Genomic DNA, 19,269 nt, shown 5'->3' on the forward strand with positions numbered 1-19,269 from the left:
AAAGAGAAGAACTGTGCAGTCTATGTGAAACTGAAAATGACCACAACAAAACTGAGGTTGTGAATTTTCAGAAACACGTTGCCCAATTCCTGAAATTCATCCCCAATTTGTAAAGATTGTAGAGCAATGACACAGAAAATAATAAAAACGTAAATGGAAACAGTGCCCCAAAACGCCCCTTCAAATTGTTTCCAAATATTTACATTTGCTTTGAGCTTGTAGGAGAAATGACTGATTGAAGGATTTGGAACTGAATGAGCATTTTTAATAACAATTCAACTCAGACACAAAGGCACACAATGTGGGAGACGGCTGCCTCTGTTCTGAAAAGCTTGTGAAGCGTATACACGTGGTATCTATCCAAGGATAAAAGGAAATTCTTACTGGAAAAAGAAAACAAAGAAATAGAAAAATGTGGGGAACAGTGAGTGGAAGACAATTAGGAACCATGGTGACGACATCTGTGGCAGTGAGTGGGGAAAGATATTGGGGCCCTGGGAGCCATCATCAACCCAAACCTCTAAGGTTGGATATGGAACACTCATGATCCTATAAAACTTGTACATTACATTTTAAAGCTACAAAATTACAGTCAGCTGTACTGCTGCTCACTCTCCATTTCCTAAGTGCTGTGTGTTATGAGAAACATGTTATAGATAATAAAACCCTATAGAGACACGGCAGCAAGAGGGTTTGGATTTGAACCCCAAACCCTTGGCAAGGTCAGTAATGCTACGTACCCCTATGAAACAGGGTTGTGTGGCCAAAGGACATTTATGGTGCTGTTGAGATCAATACATTCGTTAAGTGAGTGTTTGCTGAATCTCCACTGTGGATCACACATAGTTCTAGGGGCTCCTGTGTGGTCAAGACACTAGTGATAAGGGGGGAGTAATCAATCAATCCAAGCTGCATGACTTTTAATATAAATATAATTTGGCTATGCAGTATAGAGTGGTTGGTTGTGTGAGAACAGAGTAGGGTGCAAGATGCTTCAATGAAGATGTAATGTGAAGGAGCTGGAGAGATGGCTCAGCAGTTAAGGGTGCTTACTGATCTTCCAGAGGACCTGGCTTTGGTTCCCAGCATGCAATGTCAAGCAGCTCTCAACTCCTTTGTACTCAAGCTCCAGGGATGCAACATAGCTCTTTCGGTCCCTGTGGGCACCCACTCACAGGTGGCATATACACGCAGACATGTGTATTTACAGATGCATGAAAATAATAAATATGCATTCAAGATGTAATATAAAGCTGGTAACCTCAGCACTCAGGAAGAAGATGTAGGAAGTTCGCAACAAATTCATTCAATGTAAGCCTTGTCTACGTAGAGAGTTCCACATTCTTGGGCAACCAGGGCTGCAGAATTCAGAGTTCAAGAAGAAACCAGGAAGGAAGGAAGGGAGGGAGGGAGGGAGGGAGGAAGGGAGGAAGGGAGGAAGGGAGGAAGGGAGGGAGATTTATATGTTTGGATGAAGGAGAAAGTGGTAAGAATTTACCTCAAAGGCCGTGTGTATACTCTTTTAAACTAATGCAAATTTGTATTCCATATCAGGAGAATTCCATGGAAACCAACTGATAAATATCTATTTGACTTAGGCTGTTAAAAATTGTATTCATGGGGGCTGAAGAGATGGTTCAGCAGTTAAGAGCACTGACTGCTCTTGCAGAGAACCCAGGTTTAATTGCCAGTAGCTACATGGCAACTAACAACTGTCCATAACTCCAGTTCCAGGGGATCCAGCACCTTCTTCTGACTCTGTGGACATTGCAAGACATGGGTGCATTACACACATGCAGGTAATACATTCATACACACAAAAAAGGGAGGGGTTTCGGTGACGGAATAAAAGAGTAAGAGAAGTCAAGAAGATTATTTAATATCATGTATTCAGGATTTGGCATCGCTGTTCTCCCACAGGAGCCTTCTGGTTAGGTTGGTGCTTGTAGTCCTGTGCAAGCTTGCCTCCCACTCCCTCTTTGACCCATTCATTTACTCCATTCCATACCTTCAGTGTTATACCTTCTGATTTGTGTTATTCACCCATCTCCTGATGTGGTTGTAACTTTGACCTTCCCTCTCTCTTGCCTGGTGCAACAGCCTCCTCACTAATCCTTCTCTACGGCAGCTGCCACAAAGAAGCATGAGATTTCACAAAACAGAACCAGCTTTGTACCTGATTGACAATTTCAAGTGGATCCTCATTCTTCATGAGGAATTTTAAAATACATGAGACTGGGAACTATGGCTTGCAGGTATCTTAGCTTTCAGCATGCCATTTTATCACAGATGGTAACCTGAGTTCATGCCTTACATGCGCATATCATGAGCTGCCTATGTTCAACCAAAATTGGGCGTATCCTGGTTACTTACTGCCCTTATATGATCGAGCTAATAATGAATTATGTATGATTATGTTTCGATAATTATCCCTTCCTTTGTGGTCATAGAATGTTTTAGGATCTACAAGTAACAGAATAAGTCTACAAATTGAAAACCTATTGCCTGAAACGTTTGGAACCAGAAGTGTTCACTATACTTTTAGACACATGATGATATATCATGGCAATGGAACCCTAGCCAAAAAATTAAATTAATTTATATTTCATACCCACTTATGTTTCTTTATAGATTTCAGATAATGTCTAATGTTATGTTTACTGGACTTCTGTTTTGATCATGATGCAACACACAAACATGTGAGGAACTTTACATTTGTGGTATCATGCTGGTGACCTAGGAGTTTCAGACTTTGGAGCTTTTCAGATCTTAGACATTTTTAATTTGGGATGCTCAACTGGTGTATAATTTAAAACCTATATTCAAATGTATTTCATTGCATGAAATGTGTTCATTTGAAGCTAGATTTACAAAATCAATGCAAATGATTACTGCAGTATTTATGAAGAACAGGGGACATTTTCACAAGAAACAGACCCTAAATGAGTGTGGGAAGGGCTAATACCTAGGAATGGTCACATTGTCCCCCTGGTCTCTATTGATTACAGAGTGGCACAAAGGAGCTACAGAATCTTCCTGCCCCTAGAAGAGTCTATTGCCAGAGATAAGATTTACTGGCAAGAGCTACTGAGCTGTCCAATTCATTCGCTAACAATTCTGTACAGAAATGTTTATCATTATGACATTGTGCATTTCCACAATTCTTTCTTTGTGAAATTACAGTTTTATTAAACATTAATGGTTTGAATGGTAGGAATCAGTGCTACTGTTCACAACAGTACTGTTCCATGCATGAAGCATGAATTCATAACTTGTGATAGGTTTTCTTGTTCCTTGTGGATTGGGATGTCTTATGATAGACTAAATAATGGCTACCAAGACATTTATGTTCCAATTCATAGAAGTGATGCATGTGTCACTTACACATGAAGGGGATTTAGGGAAGTGATCCACTGAAGGTCTTTAGATGGCATCTGCGTCTTCTAGAAACCATGGTAGGAAGACAGAAGCAGATGTGACCACTGAACGAATATATTTGAATGATAGTAGGTTGCAAGAGCCAGGGCTGGTTCACAAACATATGAGGTGGAGGCTCCTGGGCCACTGGAGGCTTGTTCTTGTGAACCTGTGGCAAGCAGTGGAGTCCAGCAAGGTACCCATGTCAGCTCAATGAAACAAGAGCCTAAAGAGGAGGTGAGAAGTAGGTGGTGGGTCAGCACTACTTTGAGAACTATTTGAGACTGATTGCTGCTGGGTGAGGAAAAGTAAGACTTACATACAACCAGTGGATGGGCTGAGTATACTCCAGTGGACACATTTACACTGAAGGGCGTTTGGGTACAAACACCTGAATGAATAAGACTCAGCAAGTATGGCAGAGTGCCTAGGGTTAGGGGGGATGGGGGAGGCACGGATGGGGGAGGGGATCCGGATTTGAGTGGAAATGTATGAAATTTTAAAAGCTCAATTAAAAAATACATAAAAATCAAACCGGTTAACAATTCTGCATAGAGCAGGAAGCAAATTGAGCCCCACCCCTAGCTGAGGTGCTATTGCCAGTCGATGGCTGCTTGGGGAGGAAGAGGCGGAATTCTTGGAGGATGTGGATGCTGGTAGGTTGCCAGGTCCCTAGCGAATTTCCTCTCATCCATTCACACGTGGTCAGCAAATAAACAACTCAGGGAATATTGACAACAATAATAGTAAAAGAGAGCATGAAGCCAAAAGCAAGAGGGACTTTGGGTCCTGGCGGGGGTGGGGGGAGAGATGGGAAGAAGGTAATGACTATATAAGATTAAAAAAATTATACCCAGGTGTGAAAATTTCAAAGAATAAGCAAAAATATTATTTGATAATAAAAAGGAAACGGACCATGAAGCTGTGAAGGGGACGTGCGGAGATCGTAAAGAACTTAGGGTGATGAATGGAGTCAAAATACACAGAATATATTTGTGAAATTCTCAGAGTAAACAAAAATTAAAACGAAATATATAGGTATAAGAGGAAGAACAAGTTAATAAACAATATCATTTACATTTCCAAAAGAAATAAAAGAAGTGCCGCTACTGAGCGTGACGTTGTCAAGTTCAAGTGTCCCGACATCAGGACAGAGCCACAAAAGACTAACATTTCGAACCTTGTCTCTGCCTGCGATGGCAAGCGCTATAGTCCTCTTTTTGAAAGTGATTGCTGAACAGTGTGCTGTATTATATTGTTGTATAAAAAGAGGGTTAGCGGTCTTGCTGGGCGTGGTGGCCCACGCCTTTAATCCCTGCACTCAGGAGGCAGAGGCAGGTCCATCTCTGTGAGTTCGAGGCCAGTGAGTTCAGGCCAGCTGGGGCTACAGGGAGACCTTGTCCCAAAAAGACCAAAAACAAAAAAAAAAAAAGGAAAGAAAAGAAGAAAAAAGAGGGTTAGCAGTCTTGTACCCTTCTGTGTTAGGACTAATAACACGCTGTTTGTTCTCCTCAGACTTTTCCATAAGTTGAAAATCATAAGGGGCTGCAAAGTTGCCAAACACGTTGCTCTGTTTCTTACTTTCTATGAATTACAGAGAACAATTAGCTTGAACTTCTTTCTTGTCACAAAAATAACATCATACAACTTATCTGGCACCTGAGCGTGCTGATGGTCAGATGGGTCAAAGCCCTCATAGCTAGATTTATGGACCATCTGATGTATTTGTTCCTCTAGCGAGCAGGCTTATGTAAGGTCTTCAGGGAAACAAGAGTTTTGACTGTTGTCAATGTAAATACTCCTCCAATGCCAAGTGAATGACAGGGTAAGTGTGTGGGGGGTGGTGCACAGCTTCTTAAGTGATTGGGACAGTCATAAGTCTCCTGGAGCTTACTTCCTAAGGGCACCACAAGCCTCCGATTTAGTCATCACCAAACTATTTTCAGAGTGTCAGCTTGGATGACAGCTACATTAAAACCATTTTAATTGTAATAATGATGATAATTCTGGAAACTGACAGCTTAGCAGCATTAGGAAAAGAGAAACTGTTGCTGATATACACCCTGCTGTGCTGTCAAGATGGAAGCTTGCCAGTCTTTTTGCCCAGCTCAGTCCAGTGGTCAGTTCTCTAAGAAGGATCCTCATTATGCTGTTGCCATCTCTCTCCATGTCTGCCTGTCATCATCCTTGATTCCCTCTATCAGGAAATGCCTTAATCTTTGCTTCCCAAGAGCTGACTTCAAGCATGCAGCACCATGTCCTGGGTTCAGGCACAGTCCATACAACCATCCACTTTTCTAAGGTCTCCTTCCAATGCCACACCAATCACAAAATTCAAATTCACAGTACAAAAGAAATGAATTCTCATTAATGGCATCCAGAAATAATGGAAGCATGTATGTATGAGACTTGCCTCAGAATAGAAATATGAAAAAGTAATTGACTATCAAGTGTAAAATGCTTAGTGTACGTGTATGTGTGCATATATCTATGTATGCATGTGTGGCACGTATGTGCATTTGTGCACACGTGAGAATATTTGTGCATATGTATGCATGTGTGACATGCATATGCATTTGTACATAAGTGAGATTAAATGTGCATATGTGTGTATGAGTATGTAAATGTGTGTGCATGTATGTTCATGTATGTGTGCATTCCTATAATTTTGAATTTTTTTCTGTAATGGATGCTAGTGCTTCAAATCTAAGCAATGAGATGTGTTTACCCTGTTAAGGAGCCTGGCACATAATCTGGGAATACAAGTTGGGCAACAAATTCAAGGTGTCTATGAATGTGATGTAACTTCTACTCTTAAATGTTACTAATGAAAATTTAAAAGTACTAATGGTAAATTGAATAATTTCAACAAAAGAATGAAAAATGCTGCTCTAAGAATAATAACATGGGTAAGAAGCGTGAAGAAAAACGTACATGGATTTGATATGTAAAACTGTAAAATTGTTATACATCACAAGATATAAAACATTTAAAACCAACAACAGATTAAGAAAAATGTGTTTAAAACACATAGGAAAGATATGGAGCTAACATATTTCAAGGACCTTATAAATCCCCAAACAACTCTCCAACAATAAAATGAGCAAAAAACACATATTCACATACATACTTAAAAACAGTCATTGCACAAAAATGTATGACAAAAGAATTGTAAAGTTTTCGGTAAAACAAAATTAAAAAATACGTTTTCTGTTTACAATATTGGCAAGATTGAAGTCAAACATGCAGTGCTGATTCGGACTTATGTGTCAGCTATTTAAAGTGGGATGCTGAGAGATTTTTGCAAGAAAATTCTAAATTAAAAAATCTGTCTTGACATTTCTCCTAGAGTCTTGGGTAAGTTTGCATCGCTGCAAGGTGAACAGCTGAAGGTCTGGAGGTTCATGTGGGCACAGCACACCACGGGGCCTCGCCGCCTGCTGGAGTTCTGCATGTCCAGGGTGGAGTTCCCTAGAAGGACATCTGACTCAAGCAGAATAGAAATCTGGAGCTGTGGACCCTGTTAGTTCCTGCCACTGAAGCTCATTTCAACGAGCTTTCCTCTTTCTCCCATCGCAAGGTCATAACTATAACACAGAGGACATGAAGAAAGAGACACGGGGTGTGTTTGAGGCATTTGATCTCCCACATCAACCCGATGTGGCATTCGTTCAACAAATGTACAACTTTTTTAATATTTTAGCTTATTGTTATTTTAGGTGTATTGAGTGTTACTTCTGCATGTATGTACATGCCCTCAAGTCATAAGAGTGCCCACGGAAGTCAGACATGGATGCTGGATCCCCTGAAACTGGAGTTACAGACACTTGTTAGCTGCCATGTGGGTGCTGGGGTTTGAACTCAGGTCTTCTTCAAGAGCATCTAGTGCTCCTAAGCACTGAGCCATCTTTCTAGCCCACAAAATATATAATTTTATGAATAGTGTATTTACTTTTCTTATGGCTATGGCCAAGTATCTGACAGTAGGGTCAAAAGGGAACAGAGACTTTGTGGAGGGTTCATAGTTTTAGGTGGCATAGTCTGTTGTGATGGGGACAGTGTGGACTCACAGCTCTATGGATGGTGTTGTGATGGGGACAATATGGCCACACGGCTCTATGGATGATGCTGTGATGAGGGAGGTGTGGCCTCACAGCTCTGTGGATGATGCTGTGACGGGAAGGTGTGGCCCCACAGCTCTGTGGATGGTGTTGTGATGGGAAAAGTGTGGCTCCACAGCTCTGTGGATGATGCTGTGATGTGAAGGTGTGCCGCACAGCTCTCTGCAGTATGAGATGCTTGTTACAACTCAGCAGAATCAGGAAGCAGAGAATTGGGCTGACCAGAAGAACACCATTAGAATACTCAAAGCTCATCCCTACTTGCCTGCACCAAGAAGCTAGACTATACATCCGAAAGGCTCTGTATCTTCCCAAAAGAATTCACCAGCTGAGCGATCAAGAATGCCAAGACAATTAGCCCAGGGGGGACTTTTACATCCAAACTAATAATCTAGATTTGGCCATTGCTGCCTTTGTATGTAGATATGGACAGTGTTTTACTCACAATTATGTAAGTCTATGAGAGAATTCTGGTCCCTCTTTGTTCATTAAGAACTTACTATACTCATGTTTACTGTGAAAAGTTTCTTGTTTTTTTGTTTTATTTTTTACTGAAGAAGGAAGGGAGGGAGGGAGGAAGGGAGGAGGGAGGGAGGGAGAGAGAGAAAAGGAAGGAAGAAGGGGAACTAAGAAGAAGTGAAGAGGTATGTGGTACATCAAATGAGAACTGTCTCCCAGAGGCTCAAGTTTCAACCACTAGGAGTCCAATTCATGGCACTGTTTGGGGAAGTTATGGAAGCTTTGGAGCAGGAGTCTTGCTGGAAGAAGTATATCCCGGGCTTTGAGAGTTTAAAGGCTGGCCCTACTTCCTATTTCTTGTGAGTGGATGAACGCCTGGGCAGTGGCTTCCTGGTCCTGCCACAATGCCGTGCCTTACCTGCTGTGATGGACTCTATGCTTCAAGAACCTTAAGCCAAAATATACTCTTAAAAACATGATTTTTAGAAATCTCACCAGAAATCTTATCTGCAGGGAAATGAAGTGCTAACCTTGTCCAATCCCCATGTCTCCCAATTTTACCTTACCACCTTATAATTCTATCCAAGGCTTCTGTGAAGCTACCCTATAATCTCACTTATTAAAAGAAAAAAACAACAGAAAAAAGATTTCTTAACAGTATTTTAAGATGTGCTTGAGAGGCACTGACGTGGTACAGAGGTCAAACTTTGGCTTTGCTTTGAGGAGCTCTTTCTATACGTGGGTATGTCTCAACTTCTGTTCTCTCACAAAGAGACCAACATCGTGCTCTCCATGGCAGCTAACTGAGCGTCTCTCTTGCCCTACTCCCCATGCTGAAATCTATATTATGATATCTTCAGTAAAATCTCCAACTCTGCTTCATACTGGCTAGCCTTGAAATCTTGTTTTACATCGAAGCCTCTAATCCTGGGTTTGACTGTGTCAGTGCCAGTAAAAAATTAGGAGAAATCCTCAGGCTGCTGAGGCAACCGCATGGAGCCGTGTCTCAGTCCCCACACCTCCGACACCTGTCCCGTTTCTAAGCTAATTGGTCTAATTGGAATATTTTTTGTGGCTTGGTTATGAACAGGTTGCTTAGGCTCGTGTTAATCTGCCCTGTATTCAAATCAGTCCTTCCAGTTCCATGCTTCTGAGGATCCCAGATACAAACTAGTTTACGCTATTTCTTCAGTCTCAGTTCATTTCTTGGTTTGGTAACCAGCTCGATTTAATCTTACATTTATGAATTTTAGGGTGAAATTGGAAGTTATTTAAAGCAAAACCAGAAAACAGCTATAAAGTGGGACAGTTTGGTAAATAGTGGACATTCTGGAACTTAGTACTAGAGTCCTTAGAATTTCAAGGCTGTGTGCCTGGGAACCAGGAGAGTGACACAAAGGAGGGAGAATGTCTGTTCGTATATCCCACATAAGATTTCCTCATGAGAATACCTCTGCAGAGCGGTCTTCCAAGGAAGAGCAAATGCTAATACCAAGGTACCACTAACAGCTATTTCTGTTTTCTACAGCCCATCTGTCAGGCAGAAGGGATTCTAGGAAGGTAAGTATAAAGAAACCAGAATTTCCTGGATTTAGCATTGTCTAAAAGCAACCCAGTCCATCATCATTTTGGTGTCCATTGTGATGACTATTTTTATTAATGAACTTCATTGAGCTAAACGATGCTCAATTAGCTGGTTAAGTTGATTTCTGGGTGTGTCTGTGAAAGGGTATTTGAAAGACACCAGTATTTACATCAGCAGACTGAATAAAGCTAATTATCCTCACAATACATGTGTGTGGGAAGGGTCAGACTGCATCAGCCTGTCTGTTGACATAAATGGAACAAAAATGAGAAGGGAAAAGAATTAATCACCTGACTGAACTAAGATACGCACCTTCAGCCCTCAGCACTCTAATACTGTAGTCCTCTGGGCATGGACTGGAGCGACATGACTGAATGTTGCTCCTAGGTCTTCAAAGTATATACCCATAGCTTTTCAGAATCTATAGCTTACAGGGAATTCTGAAAGAAGTCTGTGTGATTGCATGGATCAATTCCTTATCAAAAATATATTTAGAAAATGGTTTATGTAGCTACAGCGATATGTGCATATCTATCTTTTATCTAAATAGACTGATATCCCCTTGTTTCTATTTCTCTGGAAAACCACATTATATTCCTGCGCTTCAGGACTCAAAACTCAGCCTTGTACCCAGAGTAGTGACATGTCTGCATAATCCTAGAACTCAGGAGGCAGACACAGAAGATTGTTTTGAAGCCCAACTTATACTACATAGTGTGGCCCTGTCACATCTACACACAAAAAAAATCAGCAAATATATACACTTGTTATTGAACAGACTAATGTGGAGAACAGCAGTGTCTCTGAATTTCTTCACTAGAAATAACGTGACAAAATGTGTCAAAAAATCAGCAAATATATACACTTGTTATTGAACAGACTAATGTGGAAAACAGCAGTGTCTCTGAATTTCTTCACTAGAAATAACGTGACAAAATGTGTGTTTCTTTTATGCTTTTGAAAGTTTCATCTATTCATCTAGGTGATACATAGGCTGTATTTTTCATTAATGGATCATGGACAGTTACCAACTAGCAAGGAACCCAAGTGCCAAGACATCTGTATGAATCTGGCTTACAGAGTCATAATAGAATGGTATATTCTTTCAGGGAAAGGAAACTAGAATAACCTCTAGGGATTCGTGATTGCTCTTATCTTTTCTAGAAATAGCTTCCTGACTTTTCCATTCCTCTGGTGGAATGGTCAATGTATGGCAATAGTGAGACTTTACATATTTTTTATTTATTATTTATTTACTTATTTGCATGTTTACATGGTGTACATATGTGCTCATATGGGTGTACATGCATGTGGAAGGATGTATGTTCATATATGTGCATGTGTGTGACTGGAATTTCACATAGGGTGTTTATCTTGGTCTATTTCTATCTTTTTGAGGCTGGGTCTCTCACTCAGCCAGTCGCCCAGGGGTTTGGACAGGCTGGTTGGCCAATAAGCTCTAGGGATTCTTCTGATTTTCTCCACAGATTCCCACTACAGAAATGGAATTATGCATCACTCTGCTGGGATTTATGTGGGTACAAGGCATTCAAACTCAGACCCTGATGGTTACATGGTGGCACGCTCTTTATCTTAGATACCTAAAAATTAGGTCCAATAGAAGAATAAAAGTCAAATAAAATATGGGGTGGATTTCTTTCATTGCGTTTTTAATCAGCTATTTGATGGCAGGATAGAAGGTGTGGACAACATTAATTATATATTGATGAATACCAATCTGTTCAGGAATAGTTTTCACTCAAAAATGTCTTTTAGTATATTCTAATGAAATATGATTCAAGTTTCCCTCATCTTAGAAAAAACTGTGGTATTAGCCTTCTTTGCCGCTTAAAATTTTTCTTAACTGAAAAATCTGTGTTTTATGTCTTCATTCCTTTCAATATGTCTACCCCATCCATGCCCTTGAACTTGCTGGGCTTTGATACCTCAGCTGCCACATGATGAGTGTGTGCCTCAGTCTTCTTTGGCAAAATTTATTTTTACATGACACGTGGAAAATAGACACAGACATGGGACTCTTTGCAGGTCATCTAAAATTTTATGTGAATACACACTACAGTAAATTCTTTTTTAATTTCTTTTAATATATTTTTAGTTTATGTGTATGCGTGTAGTGTCTGCATGTAGGTAAGTGCACCTGTGTTGTGCAATGCCCATGGAGGTCAGAAGAGATTTTCAGATCCCCCGGGACTGGAGTTACGGACAGTTGTTAGCTGCCATGTGGGTGCTGGGGTTCAAACCTGAGTCTTCTGCAAGAAGTGTTCTTAACTGCTGAGCCAACTCTCCAGCCCCCAGCAAATTCTCAATAATATATCAGTTCACTTAGTTTCTCAGTACAATGACATTCCCAGGCCTGAGCCTGTGCTTATGGAGCGAATGATTCTAGGTGCCAAGGCTTGGGAAAATGCGATTGAATAACATCAAGTTCCGTGTGTTATTGCACAAAATTTTCAAAGTGTTGTAGCTGTCTATAACAATCCCAACCTTATGAAATTTTAATTTTTAGCAGAGTGATTTGTTAAATGCATATTTATAATTTAGACTTTAAAAATAGTTTTTTGCTTAGCTTTTCCTTAAAGTGAACGTTAAACCAAATGTTATAGGAAAATGTAGCCATCCCAGCTGGGGAAGGCATCCAGAGCCTTTATATTCTCAATTATCACAAACATGCTATCAACAAAAACTGCAGTAGCTAAGCAATTATACAGAAAACCTAATGGAAGACACACTAATCATGTCGATTGTTCAGGTGAGTACGTTTGACCACCTTTCTCTTTTTTTCTTTTTACTCAATTAACTAAATCATAAGAAGAAATTGTAACCTTGACCTGCTCCTGAAAATAAAATCATTTTTTTTGTCAAATTCAAAAATGACGCACTAGAAAAATGAACATTTCTTTTGCAAATGAAATTTCAGGAAACAAGTTATTTGCCTGTAAATGCTTCTCCCAAAGTATCAAAGCACTGTTAAATCCATGACACAGAATAAACAGCATCCACTCAAGGTGTACGATTTGATCAGTTTACAAGACATTGATACCTGTGAGGCTATCTTCAGGATCATGATATTGGCTACACAAAATTCCAGCAACTGCTCTACCCTTAGGCCTATATGCCTTCTTCCATCACAATGAGGCACCTGTTAGTCATCTTCTGTCAACATGAATTAGTTTTAATTTTCTACACATTTTTTTACAATGTGATAGAGATAGAATTTGATGCATTACTTTGGCCGAGTGCCCTACTATCAACATCTACCACTGCTGTACACAGATATGTCACTGCCCAAAAAACAAGTTAAGCACTAGTTGAAGAAATCACCACATGCCTGCTAGTGGCACTGGGGAACCTCAATGTGTGAGAGGTGGAACTCAGCAGGACAATGGGCTGGATTTACAAAGCATGTACACTACCTGTGTTTGTTAGTCTTTGTCAACGTGACACAAACTCAGACATTCCTGGTAACAGAGTATCTCAAAGGAGGAATTTCTTCCATTAGAGGGGGGGGGTTATGCACAAATCTCTAGGGTATTTTCTTGGTTTCTGGTTGATGTAGAATGTACACTACCTGTGTTTGTTAGTCTTTGTCAATTGTCAACTTACTCAGACATTCCTGGTATCTCAAAGGAGGAATTTCTTCCATTAGAGGGGGGTTATGCACAAATCTCTAGGGTATTTTCTTGGTTTCTGGTTGATGTAACAGAGTATCTCAAAGGAGGAATTTCTTCCATTAGAGGGGGGGGGTTATGCACAAATCTCTAGGGTATTTTCTTGGTTTCTGGTTGATGTAGAAGTGCCCAGCCCACTGTGGGCAATGTGGTCCCTGGACAGGTTGGGCCTATGCTATATAAGAAAGGTATCTGAGCAAGCTCTGGGAGGAAGCCAGTAAGCAAATTTCCTTTATGCTGGCAGTCCACTTCCTGCCTCTAGGTCCCTTCCCTGAACTCCCTCAGCGATTTATAAAGTCTAAGTTTACATACTATCTCCCTCCTTAACTTGCTTTTGGGCAGTGTTTTATCACTGTAGCAGAAAGAAAACTAGGACACTACACAGTTTTTGAGGCTGGCAAGCATCAGAAATTCTCATAAAGCAGATATGGAGATCATGATCAGAAAAACTTTCCAACAGGTTCCCGTGGGAAGGAGGGGGACTCTGACAGTGAATGTTGGAAAGGGGGTCTACATCCTTCTACAAACAGGGGAAGACAGAACACAGCCAGCCTGAATAGGGACGCTCTATCATATCAAAAATCAAACTACAGTGTGACACCTGTGAATTCACACCATGGGACACCATCTAACACATTTGCTACATGTAGAGTTTTGCCACTATCTAGATCAGATTTGTAGTGACAGCCGGAGAATTGCCAGGTCCCCAACTGTTCCTCTGTTTTTCCCTTTCAACCCTGGACGGGTCTGTTCCTGCTGCAACAAATAACCACAGATTCAGTAGCTTAAAATTCACACCCCTGTTACTTTATGGTTCTAGAGGTCATAAGTGTGAAATAGGTCTCACTAAACCAAATGAAGGCAATTGACAGCATGCTTCCCTGAACTTTCCTGCCAGCACAGGAGATTCATAGTTCTTGGCACGGTTTTGGTCTCCACCATAGAAGCCAGCAATGTCAGGCCTCGGCCTCTACCAACCTTTCCATTCTACATTCCAATGGACTTACGTAATTACAGGTAATTCAAAATCATTTCATTATTTTAAGATCACATAGAACCTTCAAATCCTTTGGCCATATAAACTAACTTAGTCACAAGTTCTGAGCATTTGAACATTGGTACCTTGGGAGCTATGATTTTGCCTGTCGTGATATCCCTCGTTAAGATTACCAAATGTGGAAAAGACAAGCAGCCACAGATCTAGACGGAGAAGAAGCCTGCAGCAGTGATGAAGATGACAACGTGTATAAAGTACAGCGTTCTTTCCAAGTGGAGGCATAGCTGTGAGTGATGAAGGAGACATTGGAGACATCATACTTTTATGTAAACCTAGATATGACCAAGGGCTTTCTAACTTGGGAGATTCAGTCTATTGCTTTTATTGTGCTTTTTGTTGTTTTATTAACTTTTGAAATACTCGAGAGTGTTCCATCTGGAGATATGAAACATCTGGTTACTTATAAATTTAGTTGTCAATATTTTAGAATTTGAGGTGTCACTATAAAATGTTCCTCCCTTTCTAATTTATCTTTACAATCAGTTGTCAGAAAATAGTGAAAGCTAATGTCCACCGGTCAAGGTCATGTAGGGATGGACACTGGCCTCCCTGCCTCCCTGTGCTCTGCACGTGGACAGTGGTCCTGTGTGGTTCACTGCCCTCTGCAGCGAATTTCTATTGTGTCCACTGTATATTAATACAACACTTCCTGTAGTTTTGGTTACTAACACATTTATATAAATAATTTATTGAGAATTTTTTTAACTTTTACAAAAACTGAGAATTTCATACATGCATATAAGGTGTTTTCATCAAATCCATACCCACTCCCTCCCTTCTAATACCTCCCATATCTCCCCATCACTTTTTTCTTTTTCTTTTCTTTTTCTTCTTTCATTTATTTATTTTTATGGGGCTTTTTGCTACTCTAACAACCCCACCTCTGAAGAGGTAACCCTAAAATCTTCTAAGGATTACATACAAGCTCCCAAATACTTTCAACATTTTTGGCCTTTGGAACAGAGTATGTTGCTAACAGGCCCAAGGACATTTTGGCTTTTAGCCTAGAAACTGGCTGCATTTCTTTGGGGTCTTTTTACCCTAGTTGCCTAGCCAATTCCTACTTCTTATTCATGCCTCTGAAGTGGTTACCCACGTTGCCAATAGGGACTAGGGATGCAAACTGTTCTGGCTTCTTCCATGCTGTACAGGGACAGGGTGAGGCAATTGGAGTACCCCTTCAGTGGGTCTATCTAAAAGACTCCCAAATGAATGGGAGATGTGAAGCAGAAGTAAAGGCAAAAGTAATTAGCATTACAAGTTCTAGACAGAGAACCAGAAAAAAAGTCAGAAAAGGGAAAATTTCAGATGTTCATGTGAGAGTCCATTGGAATTTCTTTACAAGAGCTTACAAAAGCATCCCTCTATTGGGTTCCTCCTCATTTTTCTTTTGTTTGCCAAGGCTGGAGTGATAAATTCAGGATTTGCTTTGGATTTGCTTTCAGATATTTTGATAGCTGTTGGAGTGGTTAGAATCAGTGTCAGTTCCCTCTCCAAGGCTTCTAGATATGGGGAGAAAACAAATTTATCCATTATTTTACATCAACAGCTGTGTCTTAGTTTGTTTCTTCATTGCTGTGACAAAACACTCTGACCACTACCAACTTGGGCAGGAAACGGTTTATTTAGCTTATAACTCCCGAGTTGCAGTTCATCAGGGAGCCCAAGGTAGGAATTCAGGGCAGGAACCTGGAAGCAGGAACTGGAGCACAGGCCATGGAGGAATGCTGCTTACTGGCTTGTTCCCCTGGCCCCTGCTCAGCCTGCTTTCTTATGCAACACAGGCCCACCTGCCCAGGGGTGGCACCACCCACAGTGGGCTGGGCCCTCCCACATCACTCATCAAGAAGATGCCGGAGGCACCTTAATTGGGGAAACCATGATGGAGGGGTTAGACAATGCAAGAGACAAATAATGCCTAGCTAGTTTTAAAAACCAGAGGGAGCCAAGAACCTACTGAGAAATTATACATAGCAGTTCAAGAAATATACGTCTAGGCAAAGTTTATCTGAGAACAACTGGTCTTTGCCCAAGATTGATCTACATGGCACACAGTAATTAAAAGATCCACTAACCCTTTTGTTCTTCTTGTTTGCAACAAGCCGCAACTGGTAGAACTCACTATGTAGACCAGGCTGGCTCTGATTTCACAGAAATTCACCTGCCTCTGCCTCCTGAGTGCTGGAATTAAAGGTGTGCAGCACCACACCTGACCTCTCACTTAAGGTCATCTGAGGATTTTATACATGCATATATGGTGTTTTGATCAAATCCATGTCCACTCCCTCCCCTCCAACATTTCCCCCTCTGAAGAGGTAACCCTAAAATCTTTTAAGGATTAGATACAAGCTCCCAAATACTTTCAACATTTTTGGCCTTTTGAACAGAATACGTTGCTAAGAGACCCAAGGACATTTTGGCTTTTAGCCAAGAAACTGGCTACTTTTCTTTGAGGACTTTTTACCCTAACTGCCTAGCCAATTCCTACCTCCTATTCTTATCACGACATCCTCTGAAGAGGTTACCCAAATTGCCAATAGGGAATCAGGACACAGACCGCTCTGGCTTCTTCCATGCTGAACAGGGATGCAGGTGAGGCAATTGGAGTACCCCTTCAGTGGGTCTATCTAAAAGACTCCCAAATTTCAACGTTCTTATCTCTAAGGGGAAAAGAAAGTCCTTGAATCATGAATAGGAAATGTGCAAGAGAAATTAGCATTCCAAGTTCTCTAGCTGGGGAACTAGAAAAAAGAACAGGGCAATTTTCAGATGTTCATATGAGTCCATTGGAATTTCTTGACAAGGGCTTCCAAAAGCATCCCTCTATTGGGTTCTTCCTCATTTTTCTTTTGTCTTCCAAGGCTGGACTCTAGAGTACTGGATTCAGGATTTGCTTTCAGGTATTTTGATAGCTGTTGGAGTGGTTAGAATCCTTCTCAAAGGCTTCCAGATAACTGAGGGTGCCTGAGGTGTATTTATGACCCGAGGGCATGCACACTGGAAAGCCTTTACCCAGCATGGGTCATGCCTTCTCTTCCTAGCCTTCCCCAGATTGCATATTTAGCCCTCCCTAAATCTAGGGGGCCATGTGTGATTAGGGTCAAATTACATTCAGTTGCCTGCGAAGAGTGGCTGCATAATCCAGTGAGGGTCCAATGACCCTGCTTGGCCCTCCTTTAATCCCGAGGGCATGCACACTGGAAAGCCTTTACCCAGCATGGGTCATGCCTTCTCTTCCTAGCCTTCCCCAGATTGCATATTTAGCCCTCCCTAAATCTAGGGGGCCATGTGTGATTAGGGTCAAATTACATTCAGTTGCCTGCGAAGAGTGGCTGCATAATCCAGTGAGGGTCCAATGACCCTGCTTGGCCCTCCTTTAATGAATGAGCCCAACCATCAACAAGTCCAATTGTGATGATGTTTAGCAATCAGGCTCAGACGAAGTCATGATAATGGTAGTTATTTCATGCAGAAGGGACTGCTGTATAGCATCATCTTATTCAAAGGACCTGGAATTTAAAATGATTTGGTACTAGGATCCACATATGAGGGAGAACTTAGTCATTTGTTTTTCTGAGTCTGTGTTACTTCACTTGGTGTAACAGTTTCTAGGTCCATCCATTCACCTGCAAATTTCATTATTTCACCTTTCTTTGTGGCTGAATAAAACTCCATTATGTAAATGTACCACATTTTTGTTAACCACTCATCAGTTGAGGGACACTTAAGGACACTTCCACCTCTTAGCTATTGTATAAAGACCAGCAAGAAACATGGTTGTATACGTGTCTCTACAATAGGATGAGTCCTTTGGGTATATGCCAAGGAGTGGTATAACTGGGTCATATGGTAGGTTCATTTTTATTTATTTTTTAATACTTTATTATTTTTTATTTTTTATATGTATGAGTGTATTGCCTTCATGTATGTGAGTGAACCCATGTCATGCAATGCTGGAGAGGTCAGAAGAGGGCTTCGGATTCCCCTGGAACTGGAACTCAGGATGGTTCGTATCTACCACATGGGTGCTGTGACTCAAACCCAGGTCCTCTGCAAGAGCAATCAGTGCTCTTAATGGCCGAGTCATCTCCCCAGAGCCTCATTTTTAGTTTTCTAAGAGTTCTCCACACTGTTTTCCATAGAGGTTGCATGAGTTTTCAGTCCCACCAGCAGTTAAAGAGCATTCCCTTTTCTCCACATCCTCGCCAGCATTTGGTATCATCTGTTCTCTTGTTCTAGCCACTCTGATTGAGGTAAGGTGATACCTTAGGGTGGTTTTAATTTGCATTTCCCTAATTACTTATGATGTTGAACACTTTTTGAGATGTTTCTTAGCCATTTTTATTTCTTCCTTTGAGAACTCTCTGTTTATATCTTTAGCCCATCTTTTAATTGGGTCATTTGGCTTCTTGATTCTTTGTTTTTGGAGTTCTTTATATATTCCAGATGATAAACCCTTGTCAGATGTGTCATTGGTGAAGGTTATTTCCTATTCTGTGGGTTTCCTTTTCATTTTTTTGTTTCTTTTGCTGCACAGAAGCTTTTTAGTTTAATGAGGTCCCACTTGTTGATTGCTGACCTTAATTCCTGAGCATTTGATGTCTGATTTAGAAAGTCCTTTTTCACACCCATTTCTTGGGTGCTTTTCTTCCAGCGGTTTCCAAGTTTCAGGTTTTATATTGAGGCCTTTGATCATTTGGAGTTGACTTTTGTGCATGGTGAAAGATAGGCTCCAATTTCATTCTTCTGCAGGTGGAGATCCGGTTTTACCAGCACCAATTGTTGAAGATGCTGTCTTTCCTCCATTGTGTGTTCTTGGCTCCTTTGTCAAGTATCAGGTGGCGAAGTTGTGTGTACTCGGGTTTGGATCTTCAATGATGTTTCATTGATCTATGTGTCTATTTTTGTGCAAGTACCACACTGTTTTTATGCCTATAGCTC

This window comes from Nannospalax galili, unplaced genomic scaffold (genome assembly GCF_000622305.1).
Source record: "Nannospalax galili isolate Female #2095 unplaced genomic scaffold, S.galili_v1.0 scaffold919, whole genome shotgun sequence".
Classification (NCBI taxonomy): Eukaryota; Metazoa; Chordata; class Mammalia; order Rodentia; family Spalacidae; genus Nannospalax; species Nannospalax galili.